The sequence below is a fragment of the Schistocerca piceifrons genome, chromosome X (genome assembly GCF_021461385.2).
Source record: "Schistocerca piceifrons isolate TAMUIC-IGC-003096 chromosome X, iqSchPice1.1, whole genome shotgun sequence".
Taxonomy (NCBI): Eukaryota; Metazoa; Arthropoda; class Insecta; order Orthoptera; family Acrididae; genus Schistocerca; species Schistocerca piceifrons.
Genome location: NC_060149.1, coordinates 412,727,590 through 412,752,949, shown reverse-complemented (window position 1 = coordinate 412,752,949; position 25,360 = coordinate 412,727,590).

The window sequence follows — 25,360 nt, the reverse complement described above, 5'->3', positions numbered from 1 at the left end:
CATCAGTTACACAAGTTTATCGTAAAATCAGATGAGAAGAATTACTTATATGTACAATAGTACAGAATCGTTGTTGTTACAACCCTCCGAGACAGCGCTCAACAGGTCTACGTCGTACGTGCAAAGACCATCACTTATGTCCAGACAGAATCTGCTTTCGTTGCTGAAGGCCGCGGCACGCCATTCCATCTTACAAGTGATCCTCTGATGGCACTAGTCCAGCCGTGCACGTTGGTGTTGTGATGTGAGTGGGCGACGGGCTAGAGGTGCGCGTGCCTGTAGGCACACTGCTATGAACCAGTTCGCAACATTTCGTATTGACGCGTCTGTGCTCGCAATCCCTCTTATCTATTCTGTGATAGCTGTACGATCTGCCAGCACTCGCCTTGCAACACGAATATCCTGTGCTGCGTGGACTTCCGGAACCTACAGGTCGGAGAATTTTCAAGGGGCTACTGATAACAGCATCATTGCACAACTGTCGTAGCACGGCCAACTTGTGTGGCAATTCTCCGAAATTACCATCACGCCACTCGGAAGAACACAGTTCGCTCAGTTGGCTGTAGGAAGCACAAGTGTATCTCCGTGGCATTGTTGCCTGCTTGCTTCACAGTTTTGTACGACACTGAGCATTCTGGCTCTGAGCATTCCCTATGAAAGGGTAGGCACAGGTGGCGCTGTGATAGCTATGCCATTATGCTATCTGTTGGCGGGAGACGTTGAAACCATTATCAGTACATCTAGCATCCCCCAGGTGGCATATCTGTCATCGGATCACAATCGGCGTCGTCTTTCCAAGTGTAATTTTTTTTTCTTGCAGTGTAGATGAAAGGTATTTGCCTGGTGTGTAGCCTTGTATGAAAGTGAAACGGTGGACTATAAACAGTTCAGACAGGAAGAGAATATAAGCTTTTGAAATGTAATGCTACAAAAAGATGCTTACGATTAGATGGGCAGATCATATAACTAATAAGGTACTGAGTGGAACTGGAGAGAAAATATATTCGTGCACAACTTGACTGAAAGAAGGGATCGGTTGATGGAACATATTCTGAGACATCAAGGGATCACCGATTTATAAGTAGTATTGGAGGTAACTGGAGGGGATGAGTAAAAATTCTAGAGAGAGAGACCGATAGATAAATATAGTAAGCTAGGTTGCACTAGTATTTGGCGATGAAGCGGCTTGCCCAGGATAGAATAGTATGGAGAGCTGTATCAAATCAGTCTTCAGGCTGAAGATCACAACAACAACATTGGAGTAGATATTATAGGTTGTATCCAGTAGGGTGGCAAACCATATCACATTATTGATGTGGATTGAGACGTATCGATCCACGATCGATAACCTGAACCTTTCGTGGGTAGACAACAACGAACAGAATATTTTTTATGCAGGAAAGTCATATGGCATTTCCTGGAAATGAAACATTCTAGAACAAATTCAATAGTGATGTTTCAATGGTCGTCTGTTAATATTAATTCGATCCTTGCTACCACAACAGTTATAAAAATTCCATATTCGATAAGCTCTCTTTGACATATTTGTACAAGGGAGTAAAGCTCACAAAGAAGTATTTTAAGTGTAAACTTTCTCGGCATTAACATTAACACTACAAAATCCACTCTAAGGCTCTACTGTAATTCTTCTTATTTCCTAACAGTTTTTCAGTTTACCCCCCTTCCAAGCATGTAACAGCTTCTTGTTAGTACAATTCATAATTATGTTTGAAAATTTGACTAAAAGACAAATTCCTGATTTCATATACATTTGTTTTCGTTCCAACAAGAACACCGTGAATTCATTGTCCCAGGAAGGGGAAACTTTATTGACACATTCCTGGGGTCAGATACATCACATGATCACACTGACAGAACCACAGGCACATAGACACAGGCAACAGAGCATGCACAATGCCGGCACTAGTACAGTGTATATCCACCTTTCGCAGCAATGCAGGCTGCTATTCTCCCATGGAGACGATCGTAGAGATGCTGGATGTAGTCCTGTGGAACGGCTTGCCATGCCATTTCCACCTGGCGCCTCAGCTGGACCAGCGTTCGTGCTGGACGTGCAGACCGCGTGAGACGACGCTTCATCCAGTCCCAAACATGCTCAATGGGGGACAGATCCGGAGATCTTGCTGGCCAGGGTAGTTGACTTACACCTTCTAGAGCACGTTGGGTGGCACGGAATACATGCGGACGTGCATTGTCCTGTTGGAACAGCAAGTTCCCTTGCCGGTCTAGGAATGGTAGAACGATGGGTTCGATGACGGTTTGGATGTACCGTGCGCTATTCAGTGTCCCCTCGACGATCACCAGTGGTGTACGGCCAGTGTAGGAGATCGCTCCCCACACCATGATGCCGGGTGTTGGCCCTGTGTGCCTCGGTCGTATGCAGTCCTGATTGTGGCGCTCACCTGCACGGCGCCAAACACGCATACGACCATCATTGGCACCAAGGCAGAAGCGACTCTCATCGCTGAAGACGACACGTCTCCATTCGTCCCTCCATTCACGCCTGTCGCGACACCACTGGAGGCGGGCTGCACGATGTTGGGGCGTGAGCGGAAGACGGCCTAACGGTGTGCGGAACCGTAGCCCAGCTTCATGGAGACGGTTGAGAATGGTCCTCGCCGATACCCCAGGAGCAACAGTGTCCCTAATTTGCTGGGAAGTGGCGGTGCGGTCCCCTACGGCACTGCGTAGGATCCTACGGTCTTGGCGTGCATCCGTGCGTCGCTGCTGTCCGGTCCCAGGTCGACGGGCACGTGCACCTTCCGCCGACCACTGGCGACAACATCGATGTACTGTGGAGACCTCACGCCCCACGTGTTGAGCAATTCGGCGGTACGTCCACCCGGCCTCCCGCGTGCCCACTATACGCCCTCGCTCAAAGTCCGTCAGCTGCACATACGGTTCACGTCCACGCTGTCGCGGCATGCTACCAGTGTTAAAGACTGCGATGGAGCTCCGTATGCCACGGCAAACTGGCTGACACTGACGGCGGCGGTGCACAAATGCTGCGCAGCTAGCGCCACTCGACGGCCAACACCGCGGTTCCTGGTGTGTCCGCTGTGCCGTGCGTGTGATCATTGCTTGTACAGCCCTCTCGCAGTGTCCGGAGCAAGTATGGTGGGTCTGACACACCGGTGTCAATGTGTTCTTTTTTCCATTTCCAGGAGTGTACATACGTAACGTTTCGCACTAGTAGCTATGTTTTCGGTCAGAAAAAAAATGCGGTGCATTATTTATTACCCTTGTACCTCCAGTTAATGTTCAGGCACTCAACCATCTGGAGTTGAATATCATAGATCAGAACGGGAACCTAGCCGATTATTGGTACGAGCAAATTACGGTACACCTTCGTCTGAAGAAGCATCATGTGTATAAAGTATAAATACAATGCACACAACCATCAGAAGACAACTTTGCAGAGGAAGCTGAACACAATAACGCTTGTGATTTATGAGTTTTTTAATCGATTGGGCTGAAACCTCGTAATGATACTGCTCGATGTATCAGCTCCAATTCAGTACGACGATCAGTCATTTGTCAGGAATATTTCTCCTGCAAGTCTTTTCCTTTAACAACTTCTAACAATAACGATAATAATTACTATTCAATATCAGGATGACTTAACACTTCCAGGCAACATTTTCCTATGTTTGGAAGGAAGGTTTATGGCCATGAAGTAACAATGCGACTTTCCATAATGTATTCGCCTTGATATGGTAAAAAATCGACGCGCAAGTCGCCGAAGTGACGTCAACCCAAAAGACTTGCACCAGGCGACCGCTCTACCCGACAGGAGGCCCTAGCCACATGACATTGGACTTAACAGTATCTAGTTCGACGGTTGGAATCAAGAATGAAATGGAATCACATCGACTCTCAAAAGAAGAAATGTTGGAATAACATCGACTCTCAAAGCACATGTCTCCACATCAGCTTTGAATCTGAATGCATCAGAAAACAGAGGAGGTTCTTGGATCGATTGACAGATGGCTGTTTTACTGCCTGTATACCACTTAAAATATTAATGGGTTTCTTTGAGAATAATAAATGCATCATTATGAATACCAAACAGGAGCTGATTCCAGTGCAGATTGCTGTGGATAATAAATCACACATTCAAGAGGTGCCATAATAAACAGGATAAAATTGTGCTGGATACATTGGTGTGGAAAGAGCTCCATTTATCAGTATCAGACGAGGAATGCCTGAAACTTTTTCCCATATTGAATGTACGTGCCTAGGTACCATTAGCTTTCTGTTTATGGGAACTTTACGAGTATCCAATCCTTCCAGAGACTTCCAAACAATCATGGACAATAAAGACACCTGTTTGCCTAGGAACACATCGATTTATTAATCTAGAGGTGCAAAAAGACTGGAGAGGAAATCAGAAAAAGGATTCAGTAATACTGAAGTATCCCACAATTATTGCTTTGCCAGAACCATGTAGTGTAATACACTGTGCTAAGACTCACTAAACCACTGTATGGCTTACTCAATATCATCATGAAAAATGGTGCGATGTTGCAGGGACGTCGTATGAAAAATGGTGAACCTTGAAATCCCATCACGCAATTGTACTTCTTTTTTGCAATACCTAGACTGTCAGGTCATGTAAAGATGATAAATTATGCTCACATCGGTGGTATGCACAAGCTGTCGACTCCATCATCAGCATGAGCAAACTGGAACAAGTACGCCAACAGCAGATATAAATAACTCGGTATGCACAGCCCTTCTTCACTTTAGTCTGATTATCATTGACAACTATAGCATAAATATGAAGTGTCAGCCTAGCAATGCTAATGGTGATGGTGTGGGTAAGCATAATGGTTTTATCGAGTGATGACAACATGCCATCGTCGCTTTATGACTATCAAAGTGTGGGTTTCCTCTTGAATAATTCTAAGAAATGTAAGTATACAGGGTGAGTCACCTAACATTACCGCTGGATATATTTCGTAAACCACATCAAATACTGACGAATCGATTCCACAGACCGAACGTGAGGAGAGGGGCTAGTGTAATTCGTTAATACAAACCATAAAAAAATGCACGGAAGTATGTTGTTTAACACAAACCTACGTTTTTTTTAAATGGAACCCCGTTAGTTTTGTTAGCACATCTGAACATATAAACAAATACGTAATCAGTGCCGTTTGTTGCATTGTAAAATGTTAATTACATCCGGAGATATTGTAACCTAAAGTTGACGCTTGAGTACCACTCCTCCGCTGTTCGATCGTGTGTATCGGAGAGCACCGAATTACGTAGGGATCCAACGGGAACGGTGATGGACCTTAGGTACAGAAGAGACTGGAACAGCACATTACGTCCACATGCTAACACCTTTTTATTGGTCTTTTTCACTGACGCACATGTACATTACCATAAGGGGTGAGGTACACGTTCGACGGGCGTTTCATAGGACGTGGAGGACGCATAAATTGGGCATCCCGTTCTCCTGATCTTACACCTCTGGACTTCTTTCTGTGGGGTACGTTAAAGGAGAATGTGTACCGTGATGTGCCTACAACCCCAGAGGATATGAAACAACGTATTGTGGCAGACTGCGGCGACATTACACCAATTGTACTGCGGCGTGTACGACATTCATTACGCCAGAGATTGCAATTGTGTGCAGCAAATGATGGCCACCACATTGAACATCTATTGGCCTTACATGTCGGGACACACACTATTCCACTCCGTAATTGAAAACGGAAACCACGTGTGTACGTTTACCTCACCCCTCATGGTAATGTACATGTGCGTCAGTGAAAAAGACCAATAAAAAGGTGTTAGCATGTGGACATAATGTGCTGTTCCAGTCTCTTCTGTACCTAAGGTCCATCACCGTTCCCTTTGGATCCCTACGTAATTCGGTGCTCTCTGATACACACGATCGAACAGCGGAGGAGTGGTACTCAAGCGTCAACTTTAGGTTACAATATCTCCGGATGTAATTAACATTTTACAATGCAACAAACGGCACTGATTACGTATTTGTTTATATGTTCAGATGTGCTAACAAAACTAACGGGGTTCCATTTAAAAAAAACGTAGGTTTGTGTTAAAAAACATACTTCCGTGCATTTTTTTATGGTTTGTATTAACGAATTACACTAGCCCCTCTCCTCACGTTCGGTCTGTGGAATCGATTCGTCAGTATTTGATGTGGTTTACGAAATATATCCAGCGATAACGTTAGGTGACTCACCCTGTATATATTTATGTGTTATGCATAATTTAGCTGCACGGTGTGGCCGCGCGATTTCAGGCGCCATGTCACGGATTGCGCGGACCCTCCCGCCGAAGGTTCGAGTCCTACCTCGGGCATGCGTGTGCGTATTGTTCTTTGCATAAGTTAGTTTAAGTAGTGTGTAAGTCTAGGGACCGATGACTTCAGCAGTTTGGTCACTTAGAAATTCACACACACACACACACATTTATGCATAATTTAAAAGAAATACTGTTTACAGCACTTATACGATGCTTTCGTTTCTAGGTGATCTGAATACTTTCATACATACGTGTGAGCAGGACAGTAGAATGGCATCATCACTACAGCCTGACAATGCAGCTATGGCGTTCCTAATGTGTGATTTGTACGAAGGTGACCATAAGTTTACATATTTATATGTGCCTATCTTTTTTTACACTTGCATTCAGTACTTCTGTGTTCCTTTTTTTGTTCTATAGATGTTATCAACATTGAGCTGCCACAGGCCATGACACCATTTTCTAGTCAGAGCTCATGGGAGAAGACACCGATCGTCGAACAGTGGATACGTCTGTATTACTACTTATGCTACCAATAATAATAATTTACACTTCTATATAATGCTTATGATGTACTTTTCTTATGATTTTCAAGACGCACTTGGTGACAACATAGCCCCAGATGTGAATGAATGCTTTACTGTACGCAAAAATGTCGGAATATGTGTGTAATATCCCGAACGATGGACGTGACAAGTGGCATTGTCCTGTAGGTAGATGAAACCATGCCAAAGAAAAATAAACCACATGTAGGGGTGGACACAATCCCCAGCGATACATTCATAGCCGGCCGGGGTGGCCGAGCGGTTCTAGGCGCTTCAGTATTGAACCGCGCGACCGCTACTGTCGCAGTTTCGAATCCTGCCTCGGGCATGGGTGTGTGTGATGTCCTTAGGTTAGTGAGGTTTAAGTAGTTCTAAGTTCTATGGGCTGATGACCTCAGAAGTTAAGTCCCATAGTGCTCAGAGCCATTTGAACCATTTTTTTATACATGCATACTTGTGTTGATCCATTGCGCCTTTAGAATGACGGGGTCAAATGCCACGAAAACTTTCCCTAGACCATAATGCTCTCTCGTCCAGGCTGAATCCTACCGACGATTGTTGCAGGGCCACACATACCCAAGGCCATCTGCCTGGTGGAACAGAAAACCTGATTTGTCTGAGAAGGCCACCTGTGGCCACTCACTGGACGTCCGGTTGCAGTAATGACGTGCAAATTCCAGCCTTTGTCGCCGATGAACAGTAGTCACCATGAGTGCATAAATTAGGTGCCTACTGTAGAGGCCTATAAGCAGTAACGTTCATTGAACAGTCGTTGAGAAGACGCTGTTGGTAGCCCCTGGGTTCATCTGTGTGTTCAGTTGCTCAGCAGTTGTGCGTCCATTCCCCAGTACACATATCCGCAGCCATCATTCACCCTTTTCGTCTATGGCTGTGGTGCACCACAGCTGCATTGGCGTCGGTTTTGGATAGCGTCATTTTGTCACGCACGGTATACTTTTACCACAGAGGCATGCAAACAGTTTACAGACTTCTTCCAGCCTTAGCCCGAAAGCCAATGACCGAACCTTTCGGACGTCAGATAAATAGCTTCATTTCCACATTACGGCAATGACTGCACTGTGTTGCCACCTGCCTTCTGTGAGTGGTTATTGCACATTGATATCGAACGTAGCTGGTGGCCCCAATAATGTGACTGAACCCAGTATTATTGTTACACGCACTTACTTGCTTTTGCTCACTGTGTCCTTACAGGATCAGGTACCTAAGACTGGCCACCCCAAATACACTCCTGGAAATGGAAAAAAGAACACATTGATACCGGTGTGTCAGACCCACCATACTTGCTCCGGACACTGCGAGAGGGCTGTACAAGCAATGATCACACGCACGGCACAGCGGACACACCAGGAACCGCGGTGTTGGCCGTCGAATGGCGCTAGCTGCGCAGCATTTGTGCACCGCCGCCGTCAGTGTCAGCCAGTTTGCCGTGGCATACGGAGCTCCATCGCAGTCTTTAACACTGGTAGCATGCCGCGACAGCGTGGACGTGAACCGTATGTGCAATTGACGGGCTTTGGGCGAGGGCGTATAGTGGGCATGCGGGAGGCCGGGTGGACGTACCGCCGAATTGCTCAACACGTGGGGCGTGAGGTCTCCACAGTACATCGATGTTGTCGCCAGTGGTCGCGCGGAAGGTGCACGTGCCCGTCGACCTGGGACCGGACGGCAGCGACGCACGGATGCACGCCAAGACCGTAGGATCCTACGCAGTGCCGTAAGGGACCGCACCGCCACTTCCCAGCAAATTAGGGACACTGTTGCTCTTGGGGTATCGGCGAGGACCATTCTCAATCGTCTCCATGAAGCTGGGCCACGGTCCCGCACACCGTTAGTCCGTCTTCCGCTCACGCCCCAACATCGTGCAGCCCGCCTCCAGTGGTGTCGCGACAGGCGTGAATGGAGGGACGAATGGAGACGTGTCGTCTTCAGCGATGAGAGTCGCTTCTGCCTTGGTGCCAATGATGGTCGTATGCGTGTTTGGCGCCGTGCAGGTGAGCGCCACAATCAGGACTGCATACGACCGAGGCACACAGGGTCAACACCCGGCATCATGGTGTGGGGAGCGGTCTCCTACACTGGCCGTACACCACTGGTGATCGTCGAGGGGACACTGAATAGTGCACGGTACATCCAAACCGTCATCGAACCCATCGTTCTACCATTCCTAGACCGGCAAGGGAACTTGCTGTTCCAACAGGACAATGCACGTCCGCATGTATCCCGTGCCACCCAACGTGCTCTAGAAGGTGTAAGTCAACTACCCTGGCCAGCAAGATCTCCGGATCTGTCCCCCATTGAGCATGTTTGGGACTGGATGAAGCGTCGTCTCACGCGGTCTGCACGTCCAGCACGAACGCTGGTCCAACTGAGGCGCCAGGTGGAAATGGCATGGCAAGCCGTTTCACAGGACTACATCCAGCATCTCTACGATCGTCTCCATGGGAGAATAGCAGCCTGCATTGCTGCGAAAGGTGGATATACACTGTACTAGTGCCGACATTGTGCATGCTCTGTTGCCTGTGTCTATTTGCCTGTGGTTCTGTCAGTGTGATCATGTGATGTATCTGACCCCAGGAATGTGTCAATAAAGTTTCCCCTTCCTGGGACAATGAATTCACGGTGTTCTTATTTCAATTTCCAGGAGTGTAGATCGTGCGAAGCACTTACGAGCTGTCTTTGCAAACATTATTAAAAAAAGTTTAGAAACTGGACGTGTGGAGAATAAAATACGCCAAGGAACAAGAATATCAACTAATGAAGCTCTCATTCTTGCAGCAGCAAAATACAACGCAAATGTCAGTAAGAGGCACCTCGGAGGTACAAGAGGGATCAACCAAACGCGTGTTCTGCGAATACAACATTCCATTGCATTTCATCCTTTTCAAATTTCGCTTCTTGGCAATGAATTCCAAATTTGGTTACAGTTCTCTGAATGTTATCTACTAAAGGTGCAAAGTGATGCAGCATATCTATGCAAAATTTTATTTCTCGAAGAAGCATTGTTTACAAGTCAATCTGCACAATATGCACTAATCGGCAGTTGAAAATCCACACTGACTCAAGGAAATGGATAAAAACAACACTCTTGCCCTATCAATGTCTGGTGCGTGTTTTTCAAGACCCACATCATTGGTCTCTTTTTTATTGAAGGAAATCTAAATGCACTCAAGTAGCTCGAGTTCCTAAGATATGCTGCTACCGCAGTTACTGGAAGATTTCTCACTAGACATAAGGCAATCAGTGTGGTACAAACATGACGATTATCTCTCCCATTCCACACATGTAATGGCAGACTGTCTTACGAGAATATTTGGAGAGTACTGGAACTGCCGTTCAGTAAACGCAAAATGGTCAGCACTCACTAAATCTAACATTTCTATACTTTTATTTGTGGATAAAATTAAAACAAGAGATCTGTTAGGAAATACCAAAGAGTCCTAAAGGCATGAAATGCCTTATAACATGGACCTGTGTTGCCGTTAACTCCTGATGAAATTCAACGTGCAGCATTCTTTCTCCAGAATCATTTTATAGCGTGTAGGAGTGCTCAAGGTCAACAATTTGAGCACTTTCTGTAACGGAGCCATGATAATAAACACATGAGCCGTACCTCAGTTACATGTTTGCTTACATTTGGTATAATAAGACAGACATTTGTGGAACTTATACTGCTGACGGCGGGACAGCGATTTGTGGCGCTTTTATCTTGATACCATTTGATCAAGTCCGACACATGTTATGTCGTTGAAATTCTCTTAGAAGCTTCTTTCAGTTACCACAGAAAAAAGGTATATAATTCAATTTAAAAAAGTCGATGATATAATTCGGTGACCACAAACGATAAAAATTAATTCCAAATCTCAGGAAATTCGCCATATTGTCCGCTATAGCTTAGCGAAAACGGCATCCCGATGTATTTATTCGTTTTGGATATACTGTATTTATTTATTCTGGATATATTTGGGGAGGCCTGTCATAGCTACCTCACCCTATATATTGTGTACATACCAGTGAATGTGTGTGTGTGGTTGTTTTCTTCCTGACATACAGCTGCTAGTCCACATACACTGTAAATATTGCACATAAAAACTCCATGGTAGTTGTATTAGTTTGAAGTGTCTTAGTAATCAGTCATGTAAATACTCATATGACATCCTTCACCTCCTTTCTTAGTATTAGTACGATATATCTCCGCATATAAGCAATCAGATGCTGATATTTCTATGTAAACCAATCAATTGTATTACTGTGATCTATCTCTCTGCATAAAAACAACCTTTTCTCTTAAAAAAATTGGAAAAGTGCGTTGGTTATGATCATAACCTGTAAGTTAATTTGTTATATCAGTGCTATTTTTCTGGAAGAGACACTATTCCTCTCACCATGAAGTCACCTAATTCTCTTAAATTCCAATGAGGGGGTGACAAGCTCCGACGCCACATTCAATCACATCCCAGATGTATTCGATCGGTTCAGATCTGGCGAGTCGAGCGGGGGGGGGGGGGGGGGGGGGGGGGGGCTGCAGGGCAAATACATCAGCTGGAATTCGCCACTGTGTTCCTCAAACCACTCCACCACACTCCTGGCCATGTAACATGGTGCATTATCTTGTTGAAAAATGCCAATGCCGTCGGGAAACATGATCGTCATGAAGGGGTGTACGTGGTCTGCAACCAGTGTACGATACTCCTTGGCCGTCATGGTGCCTTGTGCCTTGCACGATTTCCACTGGATCCATGGATGCCCACGTGAATGTTCTCCAGAGCTTAGTGGAGCCGCCGCCAGCTTGTCTATGTCTCACAGGTGTCAAGGAGCTGTTCCCCTGGAAGACGACGTATTCGCCCCCTCCCATCGCCATGATGACGACGGTATAGGAATTCATCAGACCATGCAACGCTCTGTTACTGCGCCAGCATCCAGTGCCGATGGTCACGTATCCATTACAGTCATAGTTGCCGATGTCGTGGCGTTAACATTGTGCACGTGCATGAGTCGTCGGCTGCAGAGGCCCATCGTTTGGAGTGTTCGGTGCACGGTGTGTTCAGACAAACTTGTACTCTGCCCAGCATTAAATCTGATGTTAGTTCCAGCACAATTCGCCGCCTGTCCTGTTAATTCTGGTTCTATGAAAAATCAGTAGGTGGGTCGAAGGCGTCTATTCAGTCACTTGTAGAACAATCTGGTGTTGCAACAGAAGACAGAAAAAGTAAAGCTGAAGTTTAAATTTCGCGCTTAAAAATCATTTCATGCAGGAGGATTGTGCAGACATACAGTCCTTTGATCCCGTACAGAGGAAATAGAAATAGGCAAACAGGACGTTGAGAAGCAACTGAAAGAGTTAAAAACAAATGAGTCACCAGATCTCGATGGAATGCCAATTCGGTTTTACACAGAGTACTTGTCGGCATTGGCCTTCCATTTAGTTTGCACTCATCGAGAATCTCTCACCCAATACAAACCCCCAAGCGAGTGGAGAAAAGCCACATGACTTCTGTAGACAACAACTGTAAAAGAAATGACCTGAAAAATGCAGATCGATACTCTTACGATCGGTTTGCTGCAGAATTCTAAGTTCGAACATAATAAATTTCCTTGAGATGGAAAAACTTCTGTCTCGAAATCAGCAGGGATTCACAAAAGCATCGCTCTTGCGAAAGTCGGCTTGCCATTTTCTTGCGCGATATCCTGTGAACCATGGATGTAGGGCATATTGCTAGATTTCCGAAAAGTGTTCAGCGGAATGCCCCACTGAGACTGTTAATGAAGGCCCGAGCATACGGAATAGGATCCCAGATATGCGAGTGCTCGAAGACATCTTAAATAGTAGAATCAAGCACGTTGTCCTTGACAGCGAGTGCTCTCCGGAGACAGGGGTATCGTCAGGAGTACCCTAGAGAAGTATGACAGGACCACTCTTGTTCTGCATGTACATAAACAATCTGATGGTGGGCATCGATCTGCAGCTATTTGTTGACGACGCTGTAGTGCGTGGAAAATTGTGCGACTGTAGGGGTCTATACAATATGACTCACGAAGATAAGAAAATATTTTAAAATGTTATTCTACAATTAAAACTAAAGAAAAAAGTTCAGAAAAACACAGGTCCGCAAATGATCAGTTACGGAATTACTGCTACTAAAAGATGTTGCCTGAAATTTAGCAATTTCGCTAATATCAAGGCATCGCATAGCTGTACGATGTTAAATCAAAGCACGATTTCCATTTATTTTGTTGTTATTGGTCTGGTGAATCTAATAAAACATGTCCCAGACATGTATCTGCAGTTGTTTTCCAGAACATCCAGAGAAGCAAAGTTTATTATACAAGTAAATTTGTTTACTTTCCATTAAGAATGTAGAAACGTTTATGCCATTGTTGGCAACCGTTGGTGAGTTGTTTCAGTCGTTTCCTAACCTTGAAACGAACCAGTTTTCTATATTGTTCAGTGAAAGAAACATAATAACAACAGTGTATTTAAGTGAAACCACATAGTAACTGTTGTAGTTCGTAGATAATTTTTGAAATAGGGATGCCATTCAAATTTACAACAGACGAATACGTAGACATGGTGTTTATTTATGGCAAATATGATGGTAATGCTACGGCTGCAGTTAACGAATATCGCGCACGTTATCCATCTCGGAGGATTCCGAATGCACGAACCATTAGCGGAGTATTTCGAATGTTACGGGAGACAGGTTGTCTACCTAGATTTCATAATCATTACGAGCGTTCGATACGTGAAGACGATGATGAGGATATTATGGATACTGTTCAACGTAGCCCGGATACCAGTACACGACGTATCTCTCAACAATTAGGCATTTCACAATCTGAGGTATGGTGTACACTGAAGTACAATAATCTGTATCCTTACGATAAACAAAAAGTGCATCATTTACATCCGAGAGATCCTGCCCTTCGCTTGGAGTTGTGCAACTGGTTAAATACTAATCGGCAGTTACACAAATAAATTTTATTTACTGATGAGGCACAGTTTACTCGATATGGTATAAACAGTTTACATTACGAGCATGTATGGTCTGAAGCAAACCCACATGCAACAGTACAACGCAATTCAAAGCAGTGATTTTGCATAAATGTGTGGTGTGGTATAATCAACATACTTTTTATTGGACCATTCATTTTCCCATGTTGTCTAACCGGCGAGACGTACTTACAATTCTTTCAAGAAGAAATACCATACTTGCTCGAAGATGTTCCACTTGCTACGCGATTGCAAATGTATTTTCAACAAGACGGCGCGCCTCCACATTTCACCAACGCAGTTACTACACATTTAAATGAACATTTTCCCCAGAAATGGATTTGTTATGGTGCTACACGTCTGTGGCCTTCCAAATCGCCCGATTTAACACCAATGGGTTATTGTGTATGGGGAAGGATGAAAGACATAATTTATGAGCACAAAGTCAATGCACGTGAGGCATTACTTGCTCGCATTATGAATGCAATAGACGATATTAAGAACAATCCTATGAAACTGAAACGAGCAACAAAATCTGTTCATACATGTGCAGCTAAATGCACTGAACTCGGAGACATTTTTGAATATTTCTTGTGAATGTATTGTGAAACTGTATGTACACTGCACACTGAGCTTTGTTTTTTCCGGTTTAACATGAATTCACTTGTGCTATGACACTAATAAAAGCAGATTATATGACACATTCACACGGTTGCAAATGACGTTATTACCGTCATTTTCCAAAATTAAATTCTCTACAGCTTATGTTGAAAACTTTGGGCAATTGGCTGGAATTTAAGAAAGAAATTGGGCACAGTAGTTAAAAAATGAAAAATTTTACGAAATTACGCATTGCTTCTCTGGATAGTCTGGAAAAGTACTGTAGATACAAAAAAAGAATAGTTCAAATGGTTCTGAGCACTATGGGACTTAACTTCTGAGGTCATCAGTCCCCTAGAACTTAGAACTACTTAAACCTAACTAACCTAAGGACATCACACACATCCATGCCCGAGGCAGGATTCGAACCTGCGATCGTAGCGGTCGCGCGGTTCCAGACTGTAGCGCTCGACCACTTCGGCCGGCTACTGTAGATACACCTCTGGGACATGTTTTATTAGATTCACCAGATCAATAACAACAAAATAATTGGAAATCGTGCTTTACTTTAACCTCGTACACTTTGCGATGGCTTCATATTAGCGAAATTGCTAAATTTCAGGCAAAATCTTTTATTAGCCGTAACTCCGTAACTAGGCATTTGGGTACCAATGTTTATATGAACTTTTTTCTTTAGATTTACTTTTAGAATAACTTATTAAAATATTTGCATATCTTCATGAATCACCCTGTAGAATGGCTAGGACAGAACTTTTATTTCGTTTAATGAATAATAGTTTGGTCTAAATTTAGAAAAATGTACATTAATGCGGATGAGCTGCTCTCCGTTGGATCTTCTCTATCTCTTCTATCAACCCTATCTGGTACGGATCCCACACTGCTGAGAAATATTCAAGCAGTGGGCGAACAATTGTACTGTAACCTACTTCCTTTGTTTTCGGATTGCTTTTCCTTACGATTTTTCAAATGAATCTCAGTCCGGCATCTGCTTTACCGACGATCAACTTTATATGATCATTCCATTTTAAATCACTCCTAATGCGTACTCCCAGATTATTTATGAAATTAACTGCTTCCAGTTGCTGACCTGCTATATTGTAGCTAAATGATAAAGGATCTTTCTTTCTATGTATTCTCAGCACATTACACTTGTCCACACTGAGATTCAATTGCCGTTCCCTGCACCATGCGTCAATGCGCTGCAGATCCTCCTGCATTTCAGTACAATTTTCCACTGTTACAACCTCTCGATATACCACAGCATCATCCGCAAAAAGCCTCAGTGAACTTCAGATGTTATCCACAAGGTCATTTATGTATATTGTGAATAGCAACGGTCCTACGACACTCGCCTGCGGCACACCTGAAATCACTCTCACTTCGGAAGACTTCTCTCCAGTGAGAATGACATGCTGCGTTCTGTTATCTAGGAACTCGTCATCCAATCACACAATTGATCTGATAGTCCATATGCTCTTACTTTGTTCATTAAACGACTGTGGGGAACTACATCGAACGCCTTGCGGAAGTGAAGAAACACGGTATCTACCTGGGCACCTGTGTCTATGGCCCTCTGAGTCTCGTGGACGAATAGCGGGAGGTGGGTTTCACACGATCGTCTTTTTCGAAACCCATGCCGATTCCTACAGAGTAGATTTCTAGTCTCCAGAAAAGTCATTATACTCGAACATAATATGTGTTCCAAAATTCTACAACCGATCGACGTTGGAGATATAGGTCTATAGTTCTGCACATCTATTCGACGTCTCTTCTTGAAAACGGGGATGACCTGTGCTCTTTTCCAATCCTTTGGAACGCTACGCTCTTCTAGAGGCCTACGGTACACCGCTGTAAGGAGGGGGCCAAGTTCCTTCGCGTACTCAGTGTAAAATCGAACTGGTATCCCATCAGGTCCAGCGGTGTTTCTTCTTTTGAGCGATTTTAATTGTTTCTCTATCCCTCTGTCGTCTATTTCGATATCTACATTTTGTCATCTGTGCAACAATCTAGAGAAGGAGCTACAGTGCAGTTTTCCTCTGTGAAACAGCTTTGGAAAAAAACATTTAGTATTTCGGCCTTTAGTCTGTCATCCTCTGTGTTTCAGTACCATTTTGGTTACAGAGTGTCTGGACATTTTGTTTTGATCTACATACCGCTTTGACATAAGACCAAAATTTCTTAGGATTTTCTGCCAAGTCAGTACATAGAACTTCACTTTAGAATTCATTGAACGCCTCTCGCATAGCCCTCCTCACACTACATTTCGCTTCGCGTAATTTTTATTTGCCTGCAAGGCTTTGGCTATGTTTATGTTTGCTGTGAAGTTCCCTTTGCTTCTGCAGCAGTTTTATAATTCTGTTGTTGTACCACGGTGGCTCTTTTCCATCTCTTACGATCTTGCTTGGCGCATACTCATCTAATGCATATTGTACGATGGTTTTGAATTTTGTCCACTGATCGTCAACACTATCTGTACTTGAGACAAAACTTTTGTCTTGAGCCGTCAAGTACTCTGAAATCTGCTTTTTGTCACTTTCGCTAAACAGAAAAATCTTCCTACTTTTTTTAATATTTTTATTTACGGCCGACATCATCGATACAGAAACCGCTTTATGATCGCTGACACTCAAGATTCCGTATAAATGTTGCACCTTTCTTTCTTAGAAAATTTAATTAATGACAAATATGGATAATTTTAGGAATGAATTTACCGTAAGATTGACCTTACTTTAAAATGAGTTTTTTAGCTATAGGAAGTTTGTCGATTGCCTCAACATATTGTTACGTCGGTTTCTGCCTGATCTCGCTAAATATGTGACTCAAGTATTTTACAGTGACGTAAAAGAAGTCTTGAGCTTATAATGACCAGTGTTTTGCACTTTGTCATCAGTCTTCTGACTAATGCGGTCCTGTGCCACCCTCTTCATCTCTCAGTTGCAATTGCACACCATGTCCTCAATTATTTATATTCCATTCTCTGCCTTCCCTTATTGTTTTTATCCTCTACAGTTCCCTCAAGTGCCATGGAAGTTATTGCTTGATGTCCTAATACATGTCCTGTCATCCTATCCCTCCTTCATGCCATTGTTTTACACACATTCCTCTCCTTGAAGATTCTTGTCAGTCCACCTAATTTTCAACATCCTTATGTAGCGCCATATCTCAAACGCCTTAACTCTCTTATTTTCTGTTTTTCCCACAGATCATGATTCACTTCCACAAAATGCATTGCTTCAAACGTCGATTCTCAGAAATTTCTTGCTATAATTAAGTCTGGTATGTGATATTAGTCGACTTCTTTTTGCCGGCAATGCCCTCTTTACCTGTGCTAGTATGCTCTTCATATCCTCCTCATTTCATCTGTCACACAAAATTTTGCTTTGAGGGTAGGAGAATTCCTCCATTACGTGTACTTCGTGGTCCCCAATCTCGACGTTAACTTTATTGCTTGCATCATTTCTGTCACTCCTCATTGTTTTCGTTTTTATTTGGTTTATTCTCAATCCATAGTGTGTGCACATTGCACTACTCACTCCATTCACAGGTTCTATAATTTTTCCTCACATTCACTGAGAACAGAACAGTAGTGTCATCAGTGAATCACATCATTATCCTTTCACTCGAATTTTAATCCCATTTCTGAACCTTTATTTTGTTACTGCCATTGCTTATTACACGTATAGATGGACCAGTAGCGGCAAAAGACTGCATCCTTGCCTTCTTGTTGTTGTGGTCTTCAGTCCAGAGACTGGTTTGATGCAGCTCTTCATGCTACTCTATCCTGTGCAAGCTTGTTCATCTCCCAGTACCTACTGCAATCTACATCCTTCTGAAGCTGTTTAGTGTATTCATCTCTTGGTCTCCCTCTACGATTTTTACCCTCCACGCTGCCCTCCAATACTAAATTGGTGATCCCTTGATGCCTCACAATATGCCCTACCAGCCGATCCCTCCTTCTAGTCATGTTGTGCCACAAATTTCTCTTCTCTCCTTGCCTTATTCCTTTCTTACTCCACGCACTTCAGTCTTGTCCCTCCGTTCTTATTGTTCCACCTTTGTACTTGTACTGGATCGGTGCGTAAGTTGGTAGCGTTTTTCCATGTATTTAATAAACACAACAGATGCACATAACACAAACTTTAATCATCAGTGCCGGCCGATGCAGCTGAGCGGTTCTAGGAGTTTCAGTCTGGAACCACGCGTCTGCTACGGTCGCAGGTTCGAATCCTGCCTCGGGCATGAATGTGTGTGATGCCTTTAGGTTGGTTAGGTTTAAGTAATTCTAAGTTCTAGGGGACTGATGAGCTCAGATGTTAAGTCCCATAATGCTCAGAGCCATTTCAGCTTTTTAGTCATCAGTAATATCTCGTCCTTCACTACTTACAACAATCTGCCAACGCTGGGATAAATGTTCGATTCCACAACTGAAGAAATCACGTGTTTTTTAGACGAAAAATTCGTCAGACCATGTTGGGAGCGCCTTTTCAACCAGAACGGAAGTTCTCTGAAGGTTTTTCGATGGAGAGCGGAAAAGGTGAAAATCTGAGGGCTCAAGATCAGGTGACTAAGGTGGATGCGGATTGACTTCCCAACGCAACTCCTGTGTAGTTTTTTTTTTTCAGCCTAGTAGAATGCGGACGGGCGTTCTCATGGAGTAGCATCACTGCATGCAGTCTTCCTGGTCGTTGGCATTATCCCATACAAGGCGCAAATGTTTCTGGCTGCCTCCGCTACTGTCACCACTCTATCCAACTCAAACAGAAAAATATGTCGGAAATGTTCCGATTTCTCCATTTGACATTTCATTTTCTAGCGTCTACAGCTCCACTCACTACCTCCAAATAACAAAATGACAATCTGTAAACTCAAATAGCATAAAAGAACTTCAAATGAAACATGACAATCGTTAAATAAACCCGTAGCAGCGGGAATATCAACATGCAAAAAAAAAATCTCTGAGAATTCATGCACCAACCTAATATTAACTGTGTATTACCCACCTTTCCCTATAGCTTAAACCTATTTTCCTAAGAATTTCGAACATATTGCACTATTTTACACTATAGGATGATTTTCCTACGTCGTTAAATCCTATGAACATATCTTGATTTTTCTCATCTTGCTTCTGTTATGAAGTGCAACGTCAGAACATCCTCTCTGGTACTTTCACCCTTCCTAACAGAGACATCTCATGGTCTAGTGGATAGCATTGCTGCGTATAGATCGCGAGGCTCTGCGTTAGATTGCCCCCCCCCCCCCCCCCCCCCGCCATGGATCGAAGATTTTCTTCAATCAGAACTGAGTGGACAGCTCCAGACGGTGTCTTCCAGCCAATAAAACCATGCTACTTGATTTTCACCTTTCCTAAGGAGAAACTGATCATCACCTAATAGCTCCTCAATTTTCTTTTCCATTATCCTTCATATTATTTTTGGCAGCAATTTGGATGCATGAGTTGTGAAGTTGATTGTGCAATGGTTCGCGTATACATTTGCTCTTGCTATCTTCAAAATTGTAAGGATCATATTTTTCCATCTGATGCTATGGTGCCAAACTCATGGATTCTACAAACAAACGTGAATGATCGTTTGGTTGCCAGATCCCCCAATGATTTTAGAATTTATGAAAAAATCCCCCACTGATTTTAGAAATTCGGAAAGAATATTACCCATCTTATTTGACAGCAAGTCTTCCAGAGTTCTAAAATGGCTCTGAGCACTATGGGACTTAACAGCTATGGTCATCAGTCCCCTAGAACTTAACATTACTTAAACCTAACTAACCTAATTGCATCACACAACACCCAGTCATCACGAGGCAGAGAAAATCCCTGATCCCGCCGGGAATCGAACCCGGGAACCCGGGCGCGGGAAGCGAGAACTCTACCACACGACCACGAGCTGCGGACTTGCCAGAATTCTGTTAAACACTAACTCTAATACTGGATTCCCTATTTGAGTCAAATAGACGCTCACTTCTTCTGTCACGTCATCGGAGACTTCCTCTCCCACGTAGAAGCCTTCAATGTACTGTTTCCACCTATCCGCTCTCTCCTTTGCGTTTAACAGTGAATTCCTTTTACACTCTTAATGTTGACACTATGTTTACCAGACACTTCTTTATTAACAGAGTCTTCCATTTCTTCGCCAAAATTTTCATCCTCTGTTAATTTGTTACCTGGCGTGATTAATTTTCTGTTTATCTGTTCAGGTCTATTACGACTTGCGTTTTATGGACTGAGTGTAATCCTAAAACTTATCTTCTTGAAAAATGACTTTGTTATAGTTTCTTTAGTTATTTTGAATTTCATGAATGTTGGCATCGCCTGAGCTTCCCAACCGAAACAAAAACCAACAATAGTAATTTATATTGCTCTCTCTAGCGTCCCCAGTCTGATTCAAGCAGAGTTCAGAGTGTGTTCTTAATCTGTTAGTCTTCTCTAGAAAGGTGGGTTCAAAATAAAAATGTTTGGTGGTGAAGAAGATCCATTAAAAACTCCTCCATGAAAGATCCATATTCAATTATTAAAAAGTGCTGAAAGTTTAGTGAAATAAATTAGAATCAATCTGAATCTGACTGACTAGTCCTTGAAAATGATGCATATGTACTTTTGGTGTTTTTACATGTGTACTTCCACACTATTAATATTTAATGCAGTCTGTTAAATATGTGGATTATTTATGTACATTTTTGTGTGCTTTATACGTGTATTTTAGTTTTGAAAATATTGTTATAAACGAATAATGAGTCGTGACTCCGGTTTTTACTTTACAAAATCCGGCAACCCTTTGCGACCATTTCTTTTTCAATTTCTTTAAACTTATCTTGCAGACATTTCGCCTTGGCTTCTCTGTCTGCTTCGATTATATGAAAGTTTAACTGAGATGCTCTGGGAACTTGGAAGGGAATCTAGAACAAAAGCAACATCATTCTCGTGTTATTCTGTTGACTAAACTTGAACAATCAGTGTTTGAGGAAGTCCATGTGAGAATTCTGCTGTCTCCAGCCTATCACTTGCGTAATGATCATTAGACTAATATAATAAATACTGGAATGAGCACCGAAGCAAATGTGCAGTCATTTCACCCTTGCTCATCCATGAAAGTGGCATAAATCTGGTTGGGGAACTTAAAAAACAATCTCTAGAAGAAATTCAACGTCATTCTCGTGACACTCTGTTGGGTAAACTTATAGAACAAGTACTCAATGAATACTATGTGACGGTTCTGCTGTCTCCAGAGAATAACTTGCATAATGATTACTAGAATAAGATAATAAATACTGTTCTTTTGTATTGAAGCATATGTCCAGTGATTTTCTCCTTTCTCAAAGTACAAATTGAATAGAGCAGATAATCCCTAACATTAGTATGAAGTATCCTCCACCTCACACTTTTCTGGGGCTTCCGTAATATATATGTAGATTATACATATGGCAGCTGGCACAAAAAATAATAATCTATAAGTGTATGAAATATTTGTTTGAGAGGCTATGGTTGCGATCTATTCGCCACTATTCTTTGATGAAAACCCAATTTCCACAGTGCATGAAACTCCTCCAAGTGCATAGAAAAAGAAAAATGAAGGATATAATAGAAGGAAATGAAGATCATCCTGGAATAAAATCCGTCTTATACATTTTCATGCTAATATAAAATATAATCTTATTGAAAATCTTTTCTCTTATTCACACACAAGAAAAGAAACTGAATGTCTTCAGTGAGCTCACTTATGGGAGAAATTTGCAACAGCTGAAATTGTCGCAGTGGGGCCAATATCCTATCAATAACCATATAGTTATAGAGTTGTCTAAATAATCTTTTTAAATGTAGGAAGTTTCTTGTGATGAGGTAAACTGCAAAAAAAATTGGAGTAATTGTGATTTGGCTTGGCTAAATAAACTTTTCTCCGTCGGCAGAACCCATCGCTTTATACAGACAAAAATTGCAGTTTCAAATATCAAAAAATAAATAGCATCACTGTTGGAGAGACTGTTATAATTGTGAACACTTTTATGTGTGAAGACATTTCCAGATGGAGATTAGAATGTGTTGACAACAAAATATAAGGGGCATTCAAATGAAACCCAGTCACTAGTATAAAGCAAAGGTAACGATTTTATTAACTCAAAAATGTAGTTATACTGAGTACACATACTCAAAAATTGTCGCCAAAACAGTTGACACATTTATCCCATTTCGACCCTAGCCGGTCGATTACATCCTTGAAGGAGCTAGTAGGCTGCTGTCGGATCCAGGCCTGGACCCAGTCACACACTTCGTCGTCCACTGCGAATCGATGTCCGCGAATAGCTTGTTTTAGAGGTCCAAATAAAAGAGTCACATGGTAAAAGGTCGGGACTGTACAGTGAATGTTCCAGCGTTTCCCACCGAAACTGCGACAATGTCGTCTTCATCTCATTGGCTGTGTGTGGGCGAGCATTATCATGCAGGAAGATAACACCATTGGACAACATGCCTCGGCGTTTCGACTTGTGGCTTGATAACGCTGTGCATTGATGGTGGTTACCCGTTCCAGGAACTCGACAAGCAGTGGGCCCTTGTGGCCAAAAAAGGACATCATGACCTTACCAGAACTGGTGTGCACGGCCTTTGATTTCTTTGGAGGTAGTGAAGTCGCATGTTTCCACTGCTTGCTCTGACGCTTGCTTTCCAGTTCAAAATGGTGACACAATGTTTCGTCACCTGTGACAATATGCGACAGAAAGCCGTATTCCTCCTCATGATAACGTTGCAGATGACTCAAAGACAGAGCCATTCGACTATTGTGCTGTTCAGTGGACAGTTGGTGGGGAACCCACTGCACACAGATTTTTCGAAAGTTCAAGTGTTGATGCATTACGGTGTTGGGCGGTGCCCACGCTAATACCCAGTAACCAATGGATCTCGTCCACAGTGATTCTGCTGTTGTCCAAGACTAAAGCATTCACTTCTGCAACCAGTTCTGGTGTGATGACACGATGAGCCTGTCCAGGACGAGCATCGTATTCCAGTGACTCGCGCCCCTCATGGAATCGTTTGCGCCATTCCACAACACATGAACGATTCAGACCGTACTCTCCGTACACAGCCTTCTTTCGTCGATACATTTCACGGCCTCCAACTCCCTCCGATGACAAAAATCGAATCACTCCTCGTTGCTCCTGCTTGTTCGGTAGTGGACGATAACTTGTGTGACCACCGTCTTTTCGGCGTGACACCACACTGGCGTTATTCAATGTCAAACGGTGTGCACGTGTCACTCTGTCTACTAATAGATGGCACCACCATACCCACCGTTATGTGGTGAACAACTTACGTGTAAGACAAAGGTAGACGCACTGACAGCTTCCATTTGAATTAACCTCATATATTAGATGAGTCATCATTATTGCTCCTTGGTGCTGGTTAATCTTTACAAGTTTTGATAATTTTTTGTATGAAATGGCTAGGTCACATTATATAGAATACAGTCACACAGCATTGAAAAATTGTTGTATAGCAGCAGACACAAGCATCTTTGATCAAACTCATAAATGCGATATCTCTACTGGTTGTTGGGTGATTAAAGACCAGTATGACCTGGGAACGTGAATATTACTGAGCTGAGGTTTTCACAGGCGTTTTTTGCTACATCTGGTTTAGATTAGATTTACTTTCATTCCAATTGATCCGTAGTGAGGAGGTCCTCCAGGATGTGGAACATGTCATAAAAACAACAATACAAGACAAATATTTACAACTAAAACAAATAAGCTAATGTACCATTCCACAGGTCCCAAGCGGAATGATCGTCATTTTTTAATGAACACTATATGAAAGTCATTTTACAAATCAGTTGGTTTTACGGAGAAATTCATCAATGGAGTAGAAGGAGTTGGCCACCAATAAATCCTTTAGGCTTCTCTTAAAACTGAATTTCATTGGTTGTTAAGCTTTTTATGGCTGCTGGCAAGTTATTGAAAGTCTGTGTTCCTGAATAATGCACACCTTTTTGTACAAGATTAAGTGACTTTAAATCCTTTTGAAGATTACTTTTATTGCTAGTATTGATTCCATGAATTGAGCTGTTGGTTTGAAAAAGTGATATATTTTAATGACAAATTTCATTAAGGAATAAATATATTGGGAAGCAGTAGTTAGTATCCCTAGTTCCCTAAACAGGCTTCTGCAGGATGTTCTTGAGTTCACACCACATATAACTCTTACTGCACGTTTTTGTGCCCGGAAAACTTTAGCTTGGCTTGATTAATTAACCCAAAAAATAATCCCTTATGACATTATGGAATGAAAGTAAGCATAGTATTCCAGCTTTTTTAGTTTTATATCCCCTATGTCTGACAAAATTCGCATTGCAAACAGAGATTTGTTAAGACGCTTCAGCAGTTCTGTGGTGTGCTCCTCCCAGTTGAATTTATTATCAAGCTGTAATCCCAAGAATTTAACACTGTCCGCTTCTTCTATCTTCTTGTCATCGTATGTTAGGCATATACTCATGGGACACCCCTTACAAGTTCTGAACTGCATGTAGTGTTTTTTTTTTCAAAGTTTAGTGACAAATAATTGGCTAGGAATCAGTGATTAATGTCCACAAATATTTTATTAGCTGATCTTTCTAAGACTACACTTGATTTGCTATTTATTGCAATGTTTGTATCATCGGCAAACAAAACGAACTTGTTACTGATGAAAGATCATTGATATACACAAGAAAAAGTAAGGGCCCCAAAATGGAACCTTGTGGGACCCCACATGTAATTGGTTCCCAGTTGGATGATGCCTGATAGCTTGATACATGTCTCTTTCCTAATAACACCCTTTGTTTCCTGCCAGAGGTATACGATTTGAACCATTTTGCAGCATTTCCTGTTACACTATAATATT